This window comes from Stegodyphus dumicola, chromosome 9 (assembly GCF_044657685.1).
Source record: "Stegodyphus dumicola isolate Sdum_Otavi_A_Nest chromosome 9, ASM4465768v1".
Classification (NCBI taxonomy): Eukaryota; Metazoa; Arthropoda; class Arachnida; order Araneae; family Eresidae; genus Stegodyphus; species Stegodyphus dumicola.
The window spans coordinates 71,534,017-71,555,252 of record NC_140776.1 but is presented as its reverse complement, the minus strand read 5'-3'; the positions used below and the strand labels follow the sequence as shown (position 1 = coordinate 71,555,252).

The 21,236-nt window shown below is 30.7% G+C and overlaps 1 protein-coding gene across 1 annotated transcript in view; it reads left to right on the top strand.

Moving 5' to 3' along the window:
• The first annotated feature begins 283 nt into the window (after positions 1-283).
• LOC118187117 (clavesin-2-like) overlaps positions 284-21,236 on the top strand; it is a 56,480-nt gene continuing 35,527 nt past the window's right edge. Inside the window, exon 1 of the mRNA XM_085823602.1 lies at positions 284-414. The gene's annotated coding sequence lies outside the window, so the exon portion shown is untranslated. The remainder of the gene's footprint in view (positions 415-21,236) is intronic.

The following is a 21,236-nucleotide window of genomic DNA, read 5'->3' as shown; positions in this document are numbered from 1 at the left end:
ATTTAACTCGTGAATCCAAGATAATAATCACAAATTAATGCGCAAAAATTACCCTTGCAGATCAAGAGAAGAAAATTATGTCGCAAGTCTAGTTCAAGAAAACATAACGCTGTCATATGAAGTGATGAGTTGTTTAACTGGAAAGTAATATTCATTGTAGACTTTATCCACGTGAGTTAGATGACACGTGTTTGTGAAGAGTTGTAAGGATCCAGGTCTCTTTACTTTCCTCACTAACGAGGTAAATATAATAGATTTAGTAACTGGCGGTAGTGTATGATATCTGCTTTGAAGGTTTGGGCAAAGATTGTATTGTTTGGGTTGGTGTTAACCCTGAAAAACTAGAGAAAAATTTCTGAAATTGTTATGGGTCAGTTTGCCAGGAAAATGGCGCTGAGGAAGCAAAGAGATAAGGTTGATATGGATATTTCCTATTTCCCTTTTGATGTACAGATATTTTCATTTATGTTAATTTTTGCCATAGTGATGCTTTGTAAAAATTTCGACAGTGTTATTAAGATGAGACTATAATCTTACCGCATGTTAAAATTAAACATAAAAACTGTAAAAAATTTTAAAATGCACCCTAATGTTTTCAATATGCTTTCCTTCTCTACTATAGTTAGATAGAAAAAGACCTTTAAATATCTCAGCATTTTTATTGGAATTGAAAACTCATTTATGAAGAGAAGTTCGTTTATGATTTTCACTATGTTTTATACAACTGTGAGATAGTTAACATATTATAAATTATTATAATAAGTTAATATACTTATATTATAAGTGTTTATATAGTACTATAATTAAGATCTAACTTGAATAGCAGCTTAAATAGTAACATTAAATCAAAATAAAATAAGGAATATTCCTAAAAAAATTAAGTTTATATTTTAAGTTCATATTTTCAAGTTGAAAAATAAAGTTTATTAATTTTAGTTAAAAAATATATTTTTTAAGCCGAGAAGAAATATTAAACATTGTAAATGGAGTTATTTTGTGTGTCTGAAATTAATAAATAATATTTGTCTGAAATGGAATTCAGACTAGAGTTAAAACAGAGAACCATAAATGAGTTAATGTCAATTAATTTCTAAGTATCTCATTCAAAGTTTTTTAAAATTTTATTATGTGAACATTGATGATTTATTTGTGTGACGTCTGACAGCATTTTTCGAGTAATAGGAATCTATGCAACTATACATTATTCATGAATAATGCATTCAAAGTAGCTAATGCGACAACTATATTCCACAATGAATTGTTTCTAATCTTGACAGCGAGACTGAATAGCCTAAATTTGAAAAACGAACTATGTCGAACAACATTTGTTGATTTGATGATGCTAACAACATTTGTTGTACAAATAATTTTTATTTTGGATTTGACTAACAATAATTCAGTTTTCAATGCTTTTTAATGTAATAAACTTTTAATGCAATGCAAGCATCAACATATTTTAAGCATTTTAAAAATATTCATGTACAAATATTATTCATAAAATATTAATTTAAATCATGAATATCATTTTCAACGCACTGATAGACAAAGGAAATCATATCAGTATATTAGAAACAACCATGTCTTAAATTTCATGTTCAAAAATACCTAAATAAGACAATACGAATATTCCTTATAAATATTGTACGGCATAAAAAAATCTCCATATCTTTGACTATAGGATATCTTGAATGCTGATTCAATAACCAGAATGTGTTTAAATATCCGTTGTTATAATAAGTTAATATACTAATATATTTAAGTACCACAGTACTTAAAGAGTCAGAAGTTAGACGTATTACCCTATTCAAATAGTCACCGATTCTTTCAGATACATTGTTAAGTTTAATGTTAAGTGTTGATCTATTACAATCTTTCAAGGCTACAACTAAAACCTGGCGTATAATAAAGCTAAATCTTAGCCTAATACTAAAACTTATCAAAATAAAAACATTTTAAAGAAATACCCTTACACTACTTAAAACAAAAAAAAAAAAAAAAAAAAAAAAATTCAGTGGAAAGGACTTGTACGTACGTATACGTGTGAACTTGTACGTTTTACAAGAATGGCAGAAAAGATGGGAAAGGGAAAGCACAGGGAGGAGAACCTACAAGTTCTTTCCGAAAGTTACATGCTCAGTTAATACATACAGCGGAGCACAAACTCAATTCTACACTGGCCATGGTCCCTTCCCACATTATCTTAAGAGATTCGGTAAATGAGCATCAGAATTGTGTGAATGTGGTGTGGTAGGTGATGCAGATCACTTCTTCTTCAACTGCCCACAAACCGATAAACTGCATTTAAAAATGTCAAGCTGTGAATACTGGCCGCAATGGGCGTAGAATACCTGCGGGAACAAGTAGACGAAAACTAAAATAGAGGAGGTAATCAGGCTATGCTCAGCAAGATAATAAGAAATTCTCCCCCTCCCTTGAGAATTGTTTCTTTGCAGCATAATTTTAATAGCAATTCGAAATACTACAACAACTGAAAATCAACACTAGAAAAATAGCTCACCCCGTAGAATAGTAGCAGGACTGTAAGAGCAAAACTATTGTAATGTAAGCATATTACTATCCAGTTTGTATGTACTTGATAAAAATAATATTGTAAAGCAGTTTAAATGATATTGAAACTCCAGTCAATTTGTAAATGAATTACAAGTTTACTTTGGTTATCTCAGTAAAAGTATTGTAAAATGAATTCAGATAATGTTTAAATGTACACATAGCTTTCATGATTTTATGTAACTATCATATGTAACTTGTACAAGACAATGTTTGTAATCAACATATCTATGCTTATACTCAGGCCTTGTATGCTCATGTAATATATATATTTATATTTTTACACAGAAGAAATATTCCCTTCTGACAGGAAGACTATTAATACTGTTAAGAATTTTGCAACAAAGTCAGGTCAGTAGTAATCTCAGGCGGCGCTCAGTATAAACCGGCTTTTATGGACTTCAAGTAAAGTATGTACAACTTTCGGTTGTTCAATTTCACTCAAAATTTAATCTACTCTTTAAACGCAGAAAAAAAAACATGAGAAGACAAGACAATGACAAGACAAGACAACGTTTGTAATCAACATATCTATGCTTATACACAGGCCTTGTATGCTCATGTAATATATATATTTATATTTTTACACAGAAGAAATATTCCCTTCTGACAGGAAGACTATTAATACTGTTAAGAATTTTGCAACAAAGTCAGGTCAGTAGTAATCTCAAGCGGCGCTCAGTATAAACCGGATTTTATGGACTTCAAGTAAAGTATGTACAACTTTCGGTTGTTCAATTTTACTCAAAATTTAATCTACTCTTTAAACGCAGCAAAAAAAAAAAAAAACAAAAAAAAACATGAGAACAGAAAATTTTTAGAGGTTTCATATAAAAGATATGGAATACGAAAAAATCGTCACACACAGATACATACACAGACAGTCAGACATTATTGTAAAAATAGTAAAAAATATGCTGTGGAGACAGTAAGTAATCTTTATTCACTGAAAATACCCTATTAAATTTTTGGACAGAAAACATTACCTAACTCAACTAAGGATGTAGATTGGCTGGAGCTAAAAACGTGTAAACGTGAAACTTCTTACTGCGTGGGTCACAACTATTCACACTATTTCGTAAATAAATTTGTCTAAATTACGCATAGTTTTTGTGGTTTTGGGTCACGCTATCCGTGTCCAAACAATATATTGTGTTTTAGACGCTTTATTGTTAAATATCAGAATTACGTGAATAACTCAGTTATTGTATTTCCTTACTTTTTATTTGTCAAAACCGGTATTTGTCTAGCCTGTAGAAATTTAGTCTCTTTCGTAGTTTTTATTTGTTGCATTATTTTCATATCAATTGATTGCTTTATCGTGTAGAATATACCCTATTGCCGATTATAAGTTTATGCAGTTTACATCAATATTACAGACAGTTATGCATAAATTTAAATTGTACGTGGTATCCAGAGCCGAAATAAGGCTGAGGCAAGGGAAGCACTTGGCTCAGATGAACGGTTAGGAGGTGGCCTTAATTAGCTGTCATGATTTTATGTAAAAACAGGCTTGAGTGTTTTTCTTGATCAGTTAAACACACCAAATGAATAGTTAAATTAATTGTTGAATTAATTGCACTTTTAATGGAGAAGTTAATCTAATATCGAATCCTGCGAAATGGGCAACCGCTATAGGTATTTTCGTAATTTCCCCGATATTTGTAAATAGCAGTCTGTTTGCCTTAGAGGATCCTCCACGAGGGCATCCCACCCCTTAGACAAACAGCCCTCGCACCTTTTTCCATTCTGATTGAGCAAATACACATAACAAAAGTAATATATTTTTCTTTATAGGAAGGAATTCTCTATAGGAAGAGAGAAAATATTTTTGAAATATGGGAAAATTAACTTTAAAGATACAGAAATCGAGGGAATATAAAGAGACTAGAAAAGAAATGAGTAGAAAAGAATAGAAGTTGTTAAATTAGATTATCAAGAATGAATTGATAAAAGAATTAATTTTAAGAAAATTATTTTTTCACAATAGAAGAAAGAAATTAGATATTTTAATTTCACTATTAAAATGGAGCTATCAAAAGTTAAACGATATAGCTTTCCAGTTTCTAACTGGTGAAAAATTAATATCATTTGATTTAAGTATTTAAGAAAGAAGAAACGAGAAACTTAAGACTTAAGTAGCTGAAGGATATAAATACACCAGTTATTTCATCAGAAATATTTAATTTAAAAAAACCACTCTTTTCAATATTTCTGATCGTTAAAACAAAATCAAATCTTTTAAAGATAATTCAGCAATACATTTTAGTTTAACATTGTATCCGAATTATGAAACTGCGATAAGAATATTTTTAACACTGGTAATTAATGATGTTAGTGTGCAAAAAATCTTCAGATTGATTGAAATTTATACAAAATATTTTCTTGGCCCAAAGAAGATTTTAAATTACACCTGTTTTTGTATAAAACATAAATAAAATACTTAAGTAGGAACTGGAAAACAAAGTCAAAGAAAAGAAAGGAATCATTGGGTATTTTATTTCGTTAAGAAGCAGAAAAACTAAATTACCAAAGCAAATGCTTGTATTAATGAAATATTTTTACATTAATTATTGTACTATTTATATCATTTCTGGGTTACTACTCAGAAAGGCATGTTTTTACATTTTTATTTAAAAATTATATATTATTACATGTTTGAATTTTCTCAACAGATCAAAAAAAATATGATTAAAATATTATTAGAATTATAATATTCTTGTGAAAAGTTACTCGGTAAGATAGCTTCCCCGCAAATCGTGCTTAGGGCTACCAGAAATTTTCAAGGAAAGGAATTGTCGCCAGATTTGACACGAAGTCGCCCATCTGGCGATATTTGGAGACAAAATTGTCGCTATGTCATAGACGGAACGAGAACATCCTAGAACACATTTTAGCGGTTTTCTCGAGAATATTCTCGAAGGTAGGTTAAAACTATATATACCCTGCTTGTCAGTCGCGAGCTGTACTTTAGTGCTATACCGTGTAGCTGTCTTCACCATTATAGCCTGAAGGTTGTGTTGCTGAGTGTTTCAACGTGTTTGTTTTCCCGACGAGTGTAAACGCGCCTTTCAAACTGTCCTGTGTAATGGTGCTTACTTGCAAATAAATTGTGTTTTGATTTCTCATCAAGTGTTATCATCAATTAATCCAAATCCTCGAACCAATATAACGCAATAATATGATTTAGTATAGTAATCTTTGGTGAATATAAAGGCATACAGACAAAGTTAGGTTTTTAGTGTATAAAGGCGTGCCTCTTTGCTTGAGGTGGAACATATATAGACACGCCTCTTTTGGCATCTACACTTGATTATTGAAATTTATAATGTATATCATTTCTATATTACTGAAATTTTTTTCAAAAACACCATTTATGATTATTCAATAATTTGATCTAAAACCATAGTTTAAGAATTAATGAATATCGAAAGTTAAATACACCATTCCATCTCTAAAGGTAGTTTATTTTCGCAGGTGTTTTATTGAAATATCGAATATAATTTGAATAAAACAATGTGATTTTTCATGCGCAACCTTAAGAGCAATCAAGCATGTTGTAAAATCTTAAAATTATTTTATGATTTTGAAGTTTATTCTGTGGCTCTTAAACATTAGAAAAACGTTATTTGTATAATGAACTAATGAAAATATTTCCGACTAATGTCATATTTCATATTAAGTTAAATGCCATGAAAATTTTCAATCTTTTAATGAAAGGAGGGTGCTACTACATTTTGAAGACTGAATGAAAACTATTTTGTCATAAATATTTTTATTCCTTGTAATAAATATATATGTTAAAAATTTCTCTGAAAGAATAATACAACTATATTCTGTACATTATATATATGTTAAAAATTCTGTACAACATATATATATTCTGTACAAATTCTGTGCAACAATATACAATAAATTATATTCACCTTTTTGATGAATATAAATTTATTTTTCTTTCTTTTTCCTCATGTACTATCCCGTTAATGGCATCATGAGCACATGACATGGCAATATCAACGCGTTTTTGCTGTTTTAAAGTCATTTTTCGCTATCTTTTGAAGGTTTCTCACAGTTACGAGCCGACTGAAAGGAATAATTGCACTGTTACGTCATGGTGTTTAAATTTCACAGAATGATATTATTTTAGAAGCAGGAAAATGTACTTAATCCTTTAAAAGATTAGAGGTCAAACGCATTTTCTTACGTTTAAATCATGAATACTCCCAGATAAGGAAAAGTAAATCCTTGAAGAGTATTATTAATTTCCTCTAGAACTACAATATCGCATACAATGAGGAACTGTCCATTTATTAGCTGTCCGATGTTTATTTGAGAGAACAATGAACTTTCATTCATTCTTCCCCATTTTGTGATGGAGTATCATGTCAGGAATCACTAACTTTTAGAGTTTTATTTTATTTTAAAAATCTTTTTCCCGAAGGTACGTATAGAAATAAGTGAGATTAGTATTCTATAAATGTAATAAATCGCTAGATTTTAAGAATTATCATGTTTACCCTTTTTTAAAACCGATAAATTTTGCTGAAGAAACAAATTGCGCTTTTTTGCTCAATATTATCTCTAGAAAAGTAAGTGTTTATATAGAACATCTAATAATTTTCTATGGGCACCTAATCATTTTCTATGGGCATATACACATCACATGACAGCATTCAGGATAGAAAAATATTCAAAAAAACTTAATGTGTGAGGGAATGTGTATTATTTCAAACAGAGGCATAGAAGTCGCTGTAACTGTATTACAGATTAAAAGAAACAAATAAAATGCATGGTACTAAAAGTAATTAAAACATTCTCTGAAAGAATAATACACATAAAAAAGTATGTGACACCAGCAGAACACATATTAAAAATACTGTTGAGATAAAGTTAAAATGAATATAAAAAAATCATATAGAAATTAATGCAAATTTTGGCCCAGCATTTTATTAGCTAACAAAAATTGTCCCAATTTCCCATATTATTATAAAACAATAGGTCTCACATAAAAGTACATAAAAATAATTTTCGTCGCTGCAAGTAAAGAATGCATACGAGGTACGAGACATGTGCTATTATTAAATTAGAAGTGAAGCACTCCAAAGTAGAATTTTAAGCTGGGAAAGTAAAGAGCAAACACTTTTTGTTAGTAATTAATTAAAAACATTAGGATTATTTGAAATGAGTTTCAGTCTGGAAATTTAATATTTAGCTATCAATACGTTTGAGTTTTGCAGATACCATTAGATTTTAGACAGAAAATAAATATAAACCGGAATTGTTTTCCTTTGAGCCATTATTATTACTATTAATATATGTTTTAATAAATACTTAGCAAAAAATATTTTTAATTTAGTATAAAAATCGTTTTATTTTTAAAAAAACCTTTCCTTTTGTTAAAAAAAAAATAAGAAAACAAGAATTAAAAAGAAAAGAAAAGAATTCCAGCCCGTACACTGCTTTCGAGCCGTGCATTCGGCCCGCATACACTTTGAGTTTTAGACCACTGCTGCATTATATAAGTTATATATTCATGTTAAATTGTTGAAAGGAGTGAAATCTAAAAAATTGCCTTTGTCATGAAAAGCATTCGTCACAGTTTTGCAATAAAGAACCTAACTTCAAGAAATATTCAAAACTCGTACTCCACAAAAAAGAACAAAACACTTCCTATTTAAACTGGAACTCATATACATAGATATGGGATACTGCAAAATATAGTTCATGATTATGAAATTCTTCAAGTATTAGTCGAAAACCCATTTTCGCCTTAAGAAAATGAAACAAACTTTCAGGTTCCTGCAAATTTAATCACTTGGCACTTTTAGAAAAAAAAAAACATATTGCGACGGTGCCGTTCTTCACAGGGTTGGCAACACTGCATTATGATACCTTCGTTTTTCGTTATTAAATTGTTTCTCTTCAGTATAAAGTTTGATTGTTGTGAAAAAGAGCTTGTACGTTTTTAAGAAGTCGTTTTGCGTATTTTCAAGGCTAATCAGTATGGAGTGCCACAGTACAGAGAAATGAACACTTCTGAAACATTTATCGCTTTTCTAACGCTGGCAAGTGGTCATTGAAAAAGATGATGATTACATCACTGATTGAATGAGCGAATGACTACTGATTTATGGTGCAGCTATCAGTACCTCGTTACAATGTATTGTATTGTGTCGTAGTGTATTTTATATTAATATTGAGAAAAGAGCGTCATGGCTGTAAAATTGTAAGAAAAATGCTGTGATAAAGGTGGATGTTGTGAAAATTGTATGTGCCTAATAAACAAATATTTCTCAGATAAAACCTAGTATATTGCGTTGTATTAATGATATAACCCTAAATTTAAGGAATGATGAAAATTAATCTTTCTTAACCTATTGCCAGAACATAAAGTAATAACTGTTCTTACTCTGTACCGGCCTGCCAAACAGGAGCACAACCAAGATGCATAAGTGGTTATTTATTTAAACAGCTACTTCAAATTGATCGGTTTGGCCATATAATAAATTACCAAAACGTAATTCCAAATAATTCATCAAAGAAATTGCAAATAATTCATCCCCTTGTTAACAATCCTTGTGAGTTTGAACACAACGATGTCCTGCATTGAAGACTATGAAGTTTATATTTATACATACATATATATATATATATATTCATCCTTCTAAAACCTGCTTTACGAAGCATAAATAAGGAAAATTAGTTGAGGTAATCACTCCGCTGAAATAATGCCGCTCATTTTCACACGTGATAGCTTTAGGAGCAGGCTGTGGAAGTCATCAGTATGTGGCAATGTTAAAAATGGCAAAACGTGGCCTCCTCAAAAACATATTAACTCTAGCGTAAAATTCCATTACTGAGGAACGAAGGAATAAAATAGATTTCACAAAGTATTGTAACTACGTGTTAGCTAATTTCCATCATGACAAATTGCAGCTTGAAGAACAGCTTGAAAAAGAACTCGGGACATCATCTAACACAATTTAGCGGGGAAGAACGAGCTAAGAACTAACTTTGAGAACTCTTTCGTAACTTGGATGGCGATTAAATAATCGGAGTTTAAATGTGAATGCTTGCGTTCGCGATTAATAAAATCTTTGTGGGGTAAAAATAGCAACTCAACCGATCCATATAATTAAACACTCATATAATTAAATACCCATATAATAAATACAATAATATAATTAAAAAATAGATTGTTTCTTCTGAATAAAAGCTTACATTAATAATTCATTCCTTACCTAATTAAATATTCTTTAAAAATAGTTCTATTTTGTGCAATTTAGCCTTGAATGGTATTGTCTTAATAATTTGACTTAAAGTGGGCTTAGTAAGTGTGGTTAAATTCTTGTTTTAAAGTTCGTATAGGAATAAAAATATGGAATTTTAGGGTTTTTACAAATACAGAATTCAAATCTGAAAACACTTTTCTTGCTGTAAGTGGTATCTTCAGCAATTATATCTTAGAAAACTTACATAGTGTAGCTGGCTTTGGAAAAGTATTTTTTCTTCGATGTTTATTTCCTTACGCCCTGTGTTAAGATTCAAGTTCCTATTACATTCACTGAAATACATCCCGTGACTAGAAGCTTCATTACTGAAATACACTGGTGTGCAAAAATTAAGGACGAAGTCGAAAAATTAGCATATCAGCTGAACGAAGAGGCAGAGCGGACAGAAAGACCAATCAGGAGATTAAGTAAGGTGATGTACGGTAGCACATGCGCAGATATGCAGGTAGACGTAATGGGGGAGTGTCTGAGTAGCATAAAGCATGTTGTCGGTGTAAGATCAGTATTTCTGGCAAAGAGATTGCACCCCTTATAGCAGTTAAAATCCCACCGAGTTGCTGCCTCAGCGAGAAATGGCGAATAATCAATCTGTTAGACGACATCTGAATGCTTTTACCCGAGGTCGAATCATTGGGAAGTTGGAGGAAGGCCGCAGTGTGACAAGTGTGGCTGCAGATTTCGGAATTGCTCACAGCTTCGTTTCACGACTTTGGAGACAATTTCAAACTACAGGAACAGCTATCCGGGGGTTTAGTAGTGGTCGTCCACGAGGAACCACACCCGCAGATGACGCATGGACGACAATGCACCATGTCATCGCACAGTAGCTGCCGAACAGCTCTTAGAGAGTGAGGATATTGAACGTATGGATTGGCCGGCACGATCTCCGGATCTCAATCCCATCGAGCATGTATGGAATTTTCTAAGCAGACGCTTGGCAGCTCGTACCTTACCACCAGTAACGATTCCGGAGCTTCGATTGGCGCTGCAAGACGAATGGGCAGCAATGCCTCAACAACTCATTGACATCCTCATTCTCAGCATGGGCAGACGCTGTGAAACCCGCCTAGCAGTCAGGGGAGATCATATCCCCTATTAAAGACCGGATGTTTCTTGCTGGACACCCATCACAGGTATGTTTTGGCCTCCAGTCGCATTCCGCTCCTTGTTACTTTTTCAATAAAGCTTCTTTTTATCCCTCTGATTTCTCTTTTAGTAAGTATTGCTTACATTACTCATGTCCTTACGTATTGCGGATCTTACGGTATTAAATTTGTTGATTTGGAAAGCTTTTGTACAAAGTTATATTGAAAAAACTATCTCGTCCTTAATTTTTGCACACCAGTGTATTTCTTCAAATGCAGTTGCGAGTCAACGAGCAATTTCTCAAGAGATTATTTAATGAGATAATTTGCTCTTTTTGAATTATAGATAGATAGATATGATGCGAATGTATAACTTTCAAATTGTTTTAATCTTAGTATTGATAGCTAATAGGAGTTTCGATTGCAAAATGTGTGGAATTTTCTATCACTATAATATCATTTTTTTATCTTAAAAAATTTAGGAAATAATTTTTGAAACTGCAAATATTGCTTAAGAAATGTAAAACAAAAGCGATATTATTCGAACCAAACTTTTCGTACGCCAGTTTTGCTAGTCTAGTACGTAAAGTAATGGAAAGAGTTCTAAGATAATAATATCAAGATTCAGTGATATGCTGACATCTGTGACACTGATAAAGTCACACCTTTTTCCTTATCAGTATTTAACTAGCGCGGATTTGCAACAGTGTTCAGTTTTCTAATCAGTGGTTAGTAAAAGAACTTTCTTTCCAAACCTGCGATGCTGTAAATAAAAATTATGTATTATTGTTAAAAATAGTTATTTCTTGTCACTTAATATGTAATTGAAATAATAGAAAGCGATAAAATTGCTATTTATCGCTTTCAAAAACATATTTACCTTGACGTATCAGAAAAGCATTTATTCGCAGAAATTTTGAAATCATTAAATTTTACTTTCATTTCTTTTAAAATATTCAAATCGGATGCTCGAACAAAAAAATATATATAAAGAAAAATATAAATAATTCTAAGAAAGAATTATTCCAGAAATGAGTATTCTTAAAATTAAGATTCTCGTAACTAGTGAGTGTGAAACAAAGCTGTAAGCCTGCTTTACTGCTAATATTAAAACAGAAATTCTGTTATATTTACTGATCTAGTTTCCTCTAATATTAATGTAATGGAAAAGAAAGCCAGTTTTTGCTTAACAAAATTAGAGCGAGAATGTAATTAAATTGAAATCAGAATGTGTTTAGCTTTTCTGTGTACTTATTTTAATGCCAAATTAATGTTTAAGAATTTTCTGTAATACGCTTAGTTTTACCTTAATGTTCTAAATATGATTGAGGGTAACTACAAGTATATCTTAATGAGGTTTTACGCTATTCTGCATATTATTAACATATACGAAAGTAATAATTTCAGACCTGTATGAGTTGGAGTTAAATTTCTGACACAAGTCTGAGATCACAAATAAATCATAAAGTACATATGCAAAATTTTTACATCTTAAACTGTTCTAATAATTAATTTATTATTACAACGTATTCCTTGTATTACGTATGTTACACCTTTTCTGTGTTTCATACTTAAGAATTTTTGTATTTCTTATCATCCAATAATTATTATATATTACCCAATAATCATTCTCTTAATCCACGATAAATATATTGCGTTCTCTAGTTAACAAACTAGTGTGGGTTGTTCATTATTTTTGTTCCTGATTCTAAAATAAAATTAAAGAAAATTTTGTTTATTTTTGAAAATTAAAAGTTTGAAAATGCAAAAGAACATATTTTTTGTTCATTTTCAAAATTATTAATCCTGAAATAAGTCGTTAACAACGACTTTAATAAAACATTTCTACGTCAATAAAATGGTCAAAATCTAAAATAAGTCATTTAATTGACATCACAAAATTTTCCAATATCTAATTATTCAAATGCGTAGTCTAAAGTGCACAATTTTTTTTAAAATGGCAAATGCAGAATTTTAAAAATTTCTCACAATTAACTGTAAACAATACGTTTCTCCTATATTTTAACAAAATCGTGTGAAAATTCGTGTATAACAACAGAAACCTTACGCGTATAAGCAAATATAAAGACATTAAATAGACAAAATACTAGGTAACAGCTACGAGAAAAAAATTATACATTAATATCCAATTAAAAGATTTAGAATAAAAGAGATAAAAATTTTGACAGTCATATAATTAACATAATTGTAAGAAAATGTATTATAAAGCTCATAAGGGTTTGAAATAAAATCAAAGTTTCAGTATAAGAACATAGACAGCAAACGTATAATGTAGGGCCCAAAAAAAAATCATTAAAACTAATTACTTTATCTCCGCATCTCCGACATTAATTAATAATAACAAAAGTAAGTAAACAACACTATAATTGGATGCAAAATGTTTATTCATTTGTATTATCTCCAGCATTCTTTTCATTTACATGACACGCTAACTTATGTAATGTGTATAAGCATAGATCAGGCAAGCTCTGGGCCTTTAGTATAATTTGAGTGTAATATAGCCATTATACGTTAGTTCAATACAGGTATAAAATGAAACAAAAATGTTCAACCAGCATAAAAATAAAAATATCTGAAAGCTTCCAGATTTTATATATCTCCAAAAGGGACGTTTTTCAACGTTTTGTGTGTTATCGTTATTTATTAAATATCATGTTCTTCGCACTTAACCATAAAATTCAATTCAAGAGCAATATCACAAAATAATCTAAGAGCATATCTTTAGAATTTCCGATACATATATATTTTCATACAGTATTGCCATTGTTTGCTTTGAAATCGTTGAGTTTGTTAGTCAAAAATTCGCTAAAGTTTTACAAAATATGAAATAGATTATAAAACAAATTCCAAATTCCAAATTTGGGCTTCCCGATGCCCATATTTGAGTGGAGACTACGTTATTCGTCGTTTTTACACAACGCGGGAAATATGCAAACATTCATGCAAATTTTTCCTTATTTAATTTCTTTAAATATAATGCAAGGCTCTAATATTTGGTGGCAACAATTTGAAAAGTGAAACGACGTATTATATTGTAGTGGACCACAAAGAAATGCTAAATAGAAATTAATAAACCTTCTGAAGAAAATGTGCCTTTGAACAAATTATCCTAAATTGTGTGAACTGACTGTGAAATTTTTCTTTTGGACTGTTTTCTCATACCGAAGATTTAATTGCCAGTCAGGGAATGTACAATAGAATATTTTCCGAACTGAATTCTGAATAATCATAGACGAACTAATTATATGTTTATTAGTATCCCTTGATTTTCCAAACTCCTGAATAAAGAATTCGGTAAATTTAATAAATTTTGTCATAAATTCGCCAGCTAGTAAAAGCATCTACGGTGAGACATTTTGAATTTTCTTCTTTATTTAATCAATGCGTTAATTATTTCATGAAGTGCAGTAGAGGATGCAGCGTTTTCAAAAGAAACATTATCTGTGAGACTGCCAGCCTGTGTACTGGAAATCAGCATTTTTACACTTTATAGTTTCGGCTATGTAAGAAATTAATCGAATAAGGATCGGATTAGCGGATATAGATATATAAATAATATAATAGTCAAGATCAGCTCTGAGTACCAATGCAGAAATCGATTATGATATAGATTTACTACTCAGGTATAATTTCGTGAAGAATTTTAATGAATACCAAAGCAGGCATCTGAATGTCATGTGAATGATAAATATGCATAAGAGTCTTAAGCGAAACTTAACGAGCACATCTTAAAGTGAATAAATCTTGCTCAACAAGTTTTTGATGCTGCTCAATTCCAGAGACTTGTTTATATCATGTGCGAAAAAATTTAAAGGGATCATTGGTCTAGCCTTAAGCAAAATGGCAAAGGAAACGTGAGTTCTTAAGCATGAATCCTGACTCGAAAATTTAACAATAGCCAATAATGAAATTCTAAAACTTCATTTTAGAAAAATATGTTTGGAAAATGCATAAATAACATCGAGATCATTGTAACATTAGGTCGGATATACAGAGGATGTTTACACATTTTTAAAACGACTTCGGTAAAAATAAAATTTAAAAAAAAAAAAAAAAAAAAAAAGAGCAGATGATTTGCAATAAAAAGAAAAAATTCCTGACAACAGCTTATTATCTAAAACGAAAGTCATTGCCTGTTATTTTTTAAATATATTCTTCTTTCAAGACGTCGCAAGTAAACAAGCTGAGGATTGAAAGATAGGTATTTGCACATTCCGAGGAGAAATATTACATTATTAAAAAATGTTGTTAAATGCATGGTATTAAAATTTCTAACTGCAAAATAACCAACATTATTTATTCATAGGAAAGAGAAAAATTGTAAATCATTACTTCTACATTGAAAGACCAAACGAATACCAGAAAAATTTACGTACTATTTCAAATGTTTCCAAAGTTAAATCATAGGTAACAAGAGAAAATCCGCCGACGCAGAAATCAGTTAAAAAATCTTTAAGTGCATCTATAGCAGAAAAGCAGAATAATAAACAAGAATTTACAGTTTAAAAAACCTCAGCAGGTTTTGGCGAGTCATATGTGACTCAGCGCAAAGTAATTTGCATAATCCTGTAATTAAAATTATTTAGCAGAAAGCACATGGAAATGCATTGTAATCCTTGATGAAGCATGTGTGTATCTTTAAATGATTACACCGAAAAAAAGTCTATTTATTACCGAAAACGAATAGAAAAAGTTGTATAAACCTGGTCCCGTCAATATGAAGAAGTATTCAGTAAGCAGTCGATGACTATCGAAGGATTCTGTTATACTGGGAGATTAAAAATAAGAAGATTGGAAAACAATGTTAAAATCAACTCGAGAGAATATTTTACGTTCGGTATTTGCAGAAAGAATTCCATTTCTTTATCGCAATAGCTTTCGAAGAGTAAAATTCCATCAAAACAAAACAACAAGTCATACTTTGAAAAGTACCTCTGCATTCCTGGAAAAAATGAAGACTGATGCATGTATTGCATATATACCTTTCCAACATATTCCTGTAAAGTCCCTGAAGTTTCACCTATGGACTATAATAACTCTGATCTCTTGAAAAAGCTCTTTCTAAGCCAAAACCCACCACAATGGATGAACTCAGGAAAGTAGAGGAAAAGGAATGGAAATTAATATCCCTGGAAAATTTACAAAAAGCGTTTCTATCAAAATACCTCAGCCATGTGTGCTACTACAGAGATGTTGACCTATGAATGGATCTACTTAGATTTATACTATTAACTCTCTTATATTTGTATTATATTCTTATATTTGTATTTGCTTGAGAGGCTCTACTTATATGTGTACTATTAATGGCGCATTACATTTGTTTGACAGCATAAATTTTACACGAAAGATTTAAATGAATGCCTCCCTTTCGTACATACGTTGATAAATGATAGTGCGAGTATTATTTACTCTTATTTATGTGTTACAAAAATTAAAACAGTTTAAGAGCCTCTGCTGTAGCATAACAGTTGTCTGGTGGTTAATCCTACAAATTAAGACTGTGAAACTTTACGATATGAAAAAAGCTAAAAATACTTCCATAAAAACAAATAAAAAAATGAATTATAAAGATAAATACAAATTCCCTTTCTACAAACAACTAAAAATTTGTGGCAGTTTTCTTTGCAAGTTTCAATACGAAGAAATAAAGTTCGAATAAGCATTAACTCTTTTTGAACTTTACATAATTAATGGAAAAATACTACATTTAGCAAGTTATGAGAAAACTCTTGTGACATTATTAAGTAATGTTAAATTAATTCGAATTAAAAATTTTGTATATCCAATAAAAAACTATAAGTTCAAATTTATTAAAACTATCCACAAAATTTTAGAAATCCCGCAATTTAAAATTTTGAATATTTTAATATCGGATAACATTGTCAGTGTCAATGTCAACGTTGTTTAATGACGTTTTCAATATATAATTTAATTTCTTCAAAAATAAACCATACATTGAAAACGACACAATGCAAAGAACACCTAAACGCACATATTCTTCGGAACACATAACACCAAAATTCTTCGGATATCAAGAAAATGGCAAACCATAGATTATAAATGTTGATTCCTCAGAAAAGATACTTAAGAAAACCAAACACGAAAGGACGAACTTCACCGTCTTCAGGAGTACTCAAGGTCGTAAAAAAGACAATTCAGAAGTAAACTTGAGATGACCAAAAGCACGTCAGCATGAAAAAGAATGTGTGGCATGCAACCCCTAAGATAAACTTCTTCCTCCCTTTTCAACATTATCACGCAGATAATGCTATTTTTGTGCGTTTAAAAGAAATACCTAATTTGCACAATAGTGAGGAAGAGCCAAATTTTTAAACTACTGAATTGTGAAATATAGTTTTGTTTATCTGTATCATTAAACTCGTTCTGTTTCTTAATATTCTGAAACTATATATTGAAGAAATTAATAGTTACTACATCTACCAACTGTACTGAAGGTATATAATTGCGTGAAACTCAGGCATTTAATGGAAATTATTTATTTTTTATTAAGATTTAGAATAAATAGTTTTTCGGAAACGAAGATAAAATAACACTAAAATATTTTCTCAGCGCTTTTATTAATATTATCTAATCATAAAATCAAGATCTTATCCCCCAAAAAAGTTTACAATTAGTAGATTGGTTTTAAATCAGGCACATCGGTATATAATTCCTCGTAACTGACGTTATGAATAAAAAGTAAATGTTGTGTTAATAATTTGTTAATTTAAATTTATCTATAAAATGTTCATTAATGTTTGTAATGCTCCCCCCAAACCGATCAGACTATTTATCATGTTTATCTGCATAATCCATAAATCTGTTTTTCATGTTGTCTAGGAACAGAATAATAAATTATTTAATTACAAAATTCGATTTTCAACAAGTCATTGAATTATGTTTCAGATCACGCTGTTAGAAGAGTTTGAATAACTTTTTCAAATTGAAAGTCTTAATGCATGTGACAGGTATCCGATGTCTAATTGCAATTACAATGTGAAACTCCCATTTTTTTCATTTACATTTACGCACAATTTCGGCTAACAATAAAACACCGATCCACTAAATATTAACAAAGGTATTCAAACTGAAATTCTTTCTTAAAGTTGTAAGGTTTATCCTAAGTTTTTAACTGTTATCTTTAGTTAAGGCTACTTTCCTGTCCTTCCTAATTTCAGCTTACAATTGCCTACCAGAATGTGTTTTTAGAATCAAGTTTTAAGTCGAAGTTCCACTAACTTCGTGAAAAAGCCACAGAGTTCCTGACTAGTGCGCGTTCTCCTTTTGGCTACGTCTTTCGCTAAACTATCACTACGCTCGGCCGTACTTCAGGGCCTTGATAGCTTGCTAGCTTATTCGATGTTTAGGGGCCAACTACTTAGAATCTTGAAAGCTTAGGCTATATCTTTTTAGTTAAGCATTAGTTAATTTTTATTTCTTATTACTTTGCGTTCAAGCCCAAGTGGAGGCTTTTCTGTACGCTCTGAGAAAGGAGCCGACTGTTTAAATCTTATTTTGTGAAATAAAGTGTAATTAACCCTTCTTGAGTTTACGTCTCTGTTCACGAGCGTTTATTCACTTAGCTGTTCACGATGTTCCTACACATTTAGCTGTTAGATAGAAGAGTTAAACCCCACAAAGTAGTTCAAAGCAATTTACATCAAGAATTGAATTAGACAGCTTAATTTATAGAAAACGGATTATTTCCATGCTTAAGAATCATTATTCATGCACCATCGTAATTTTGGATGGTGCTTAATTTGATTGATCATACCACAGTAGATGAAATTCAAATACATTGATCAACCTCTATAGAGAACTTCGGGATAGAACTTTAAACGTTCCATCTCGCAAAGCCATAATAGTCATATGCGGTAACGCATTGATATTCGAGCCCAGATGTTGCACCTTAACCTTCTCTAATTGCCAAACAGTCCTAGCTACCATCTTAGAAGGCAGAGAATTTCGTAAAAAACTTTCGATGGGAAGTATTTACCCCCATTATACTAGAGACCTAAAAATGGTATGTTCCAGTTCTTTCAGACTCGGATCAAAAAGATAATGCACTATATACCAGTGCTGAAAAATAAACACACCACCAGTATTATTCCTTTGGCTATAGTATAGCTTAAAAAGATCTTAAATATAACTCTTAAAAAAGGGTAAGGATGATTATGATCAACTTTTAAAAAATTATTCAGTAAATCAACTTTACATTGCAACATATAGTACATCTCAACATACTGTAGTTAAGGCGTCCATAATGGGTTTTGCCCATGTAATGCAGTATTATCTTTATTTGTCCAATATAATATTTGAAGCAATATATATTATTATATATTGTCCAATATAATATTAAGAATGAATTATTTTCATTCTTAATTATCTCCAACATGAAACCTTTGAAACATGTTAAATTATAACTATATATTCTCTAATCAATAACGTAGCCATTCTCACCTTTCCATGAATTTATGTATAGTACTACTAATTTAATGTCTACTTAAGCCCCAAGCTTACTAATTTAATGTCTACTTAGTAGTACTAATAGTACTAATAGTACTACTAATTTAATGTATACTTAAGCCTAAGTAACGAAATAGTAATTCGGACGAATTTTTGTTCCCCGCCGGACAGTCAATGGATCGATGACACTTAAATTTTCAGGGTTTCCTCAAATGTATATTATTAATAGGAATTACGTTCTCTTAAATAACCCTTAACGATAACAGGCGTTTCAGTAAGCTGATAGTCCTAGAGTGTTTTATCTTAATTAAAATCATTCAGTCTAGTATAAAATTAATTTCAAATAAGGAATCAGAGCCTAAATTTAGTGTTTAGAAAGGGCAAATCCGATAAAATTTTGTAGCGTAACTAATTTAATTGATGAAAATATTACTGATAAATTTCTAATCTAAGCATATTATCAGGTGTGTTACTTAGTTTGTATTTTAGTATCATTAGTAACAATAAAAAATAATTTTACGAATTACCTTAAAGGTTTGTAGAGAGATATTAGGCACTTTTTGGAAGCAGGCAAGATGAAAAATTAGCAACGCCTTCGCCGGGAATCGAACCGCGAACCTCTGGAATACGCGCCCAGCGTGATAATAATCACCACACCACGAAGGCAAGCCAAGAAGGCAGGAAAAGTACGTTCTAGATTTATAAGATATGAGGAAATTTCACCCTCTGAGAGGGATAATCTGAGGAGCTTTATTTAACACGGTTTCTCTAGTCGCTTTGTATGTATTTTTAAGATAAACGGCAAACGAATTTTAAAATGGGTATTAAAGTCTTTTAACATCTGCGCGCTACATTAGCGTTTATTTTTTCATCACTATAGTTGATAAAAACAATCTTAAACAGCACAAAATTATCAGCGTGACATCTAGAAGATATAACTAACTAATCAATAGAATTCATTTCCAGTTGAAATATTTCCTTCAGAAAATGTTAACCAAATAAACGAATTAACGCATTCGTTAGTTAAATTTTCTTTCATATGAGGAATATCCGTGCCCAAAATCAGTATTCTGAACTATTCATTTGTAATATTTTTCTCACTGATGAATATCAATATCTAAAACCAGTTGTACTTTGATTCCTCAATCGTGTCTTTCCTATTATAGCTTCATTTTTAAAGATTAACTTATTAGATATGTATGAAAAGAATCGTTGAACGTATTTTTATTATTTGCAATGCGCGGTATTTATGATATAAGTTTTTGATATTTTCATATAAACATTTTACTTAATAAAATATTTAAAATATTAATAAATGCAAGTTATGCAGTTTGGCTTTCAATAATCAGTGAAAATTTAATTTACCTTGGAGTGGATTTTTTTAATTATGGCAAATCTCAAGAGTATGATGGACGCATAGTAAGCTTTCTAAGTAAAACTGCATTGCACGAATTTTACCGCACATGCTTCAAGCCCTCGCCAGAATAGGAAGCGAGGCGAACTATAAGTATCCCTCGAATTTAACCGTTTACTTTGCCATGATATTAATTTCAAATAAGATACTCAATGCATTTTAAGAGGAATAAACGATAAGATCTTCTTTCGTCTTTCCAATTACGCTGAAAATTCTGGTTTAAAATTGAGGTACAGTAAGGATGAATTTTAATTATTATTTGAGGATTTAAAACATTGAAACCTTTATTTTTTCTGAAAAAAAAAAAGATTTGGTAATCTGTTTTAATAGCATATGGAATTTATCATTTGTATTTTAATAGTCAACAAAATACTGCCACCAGAAAAAAAA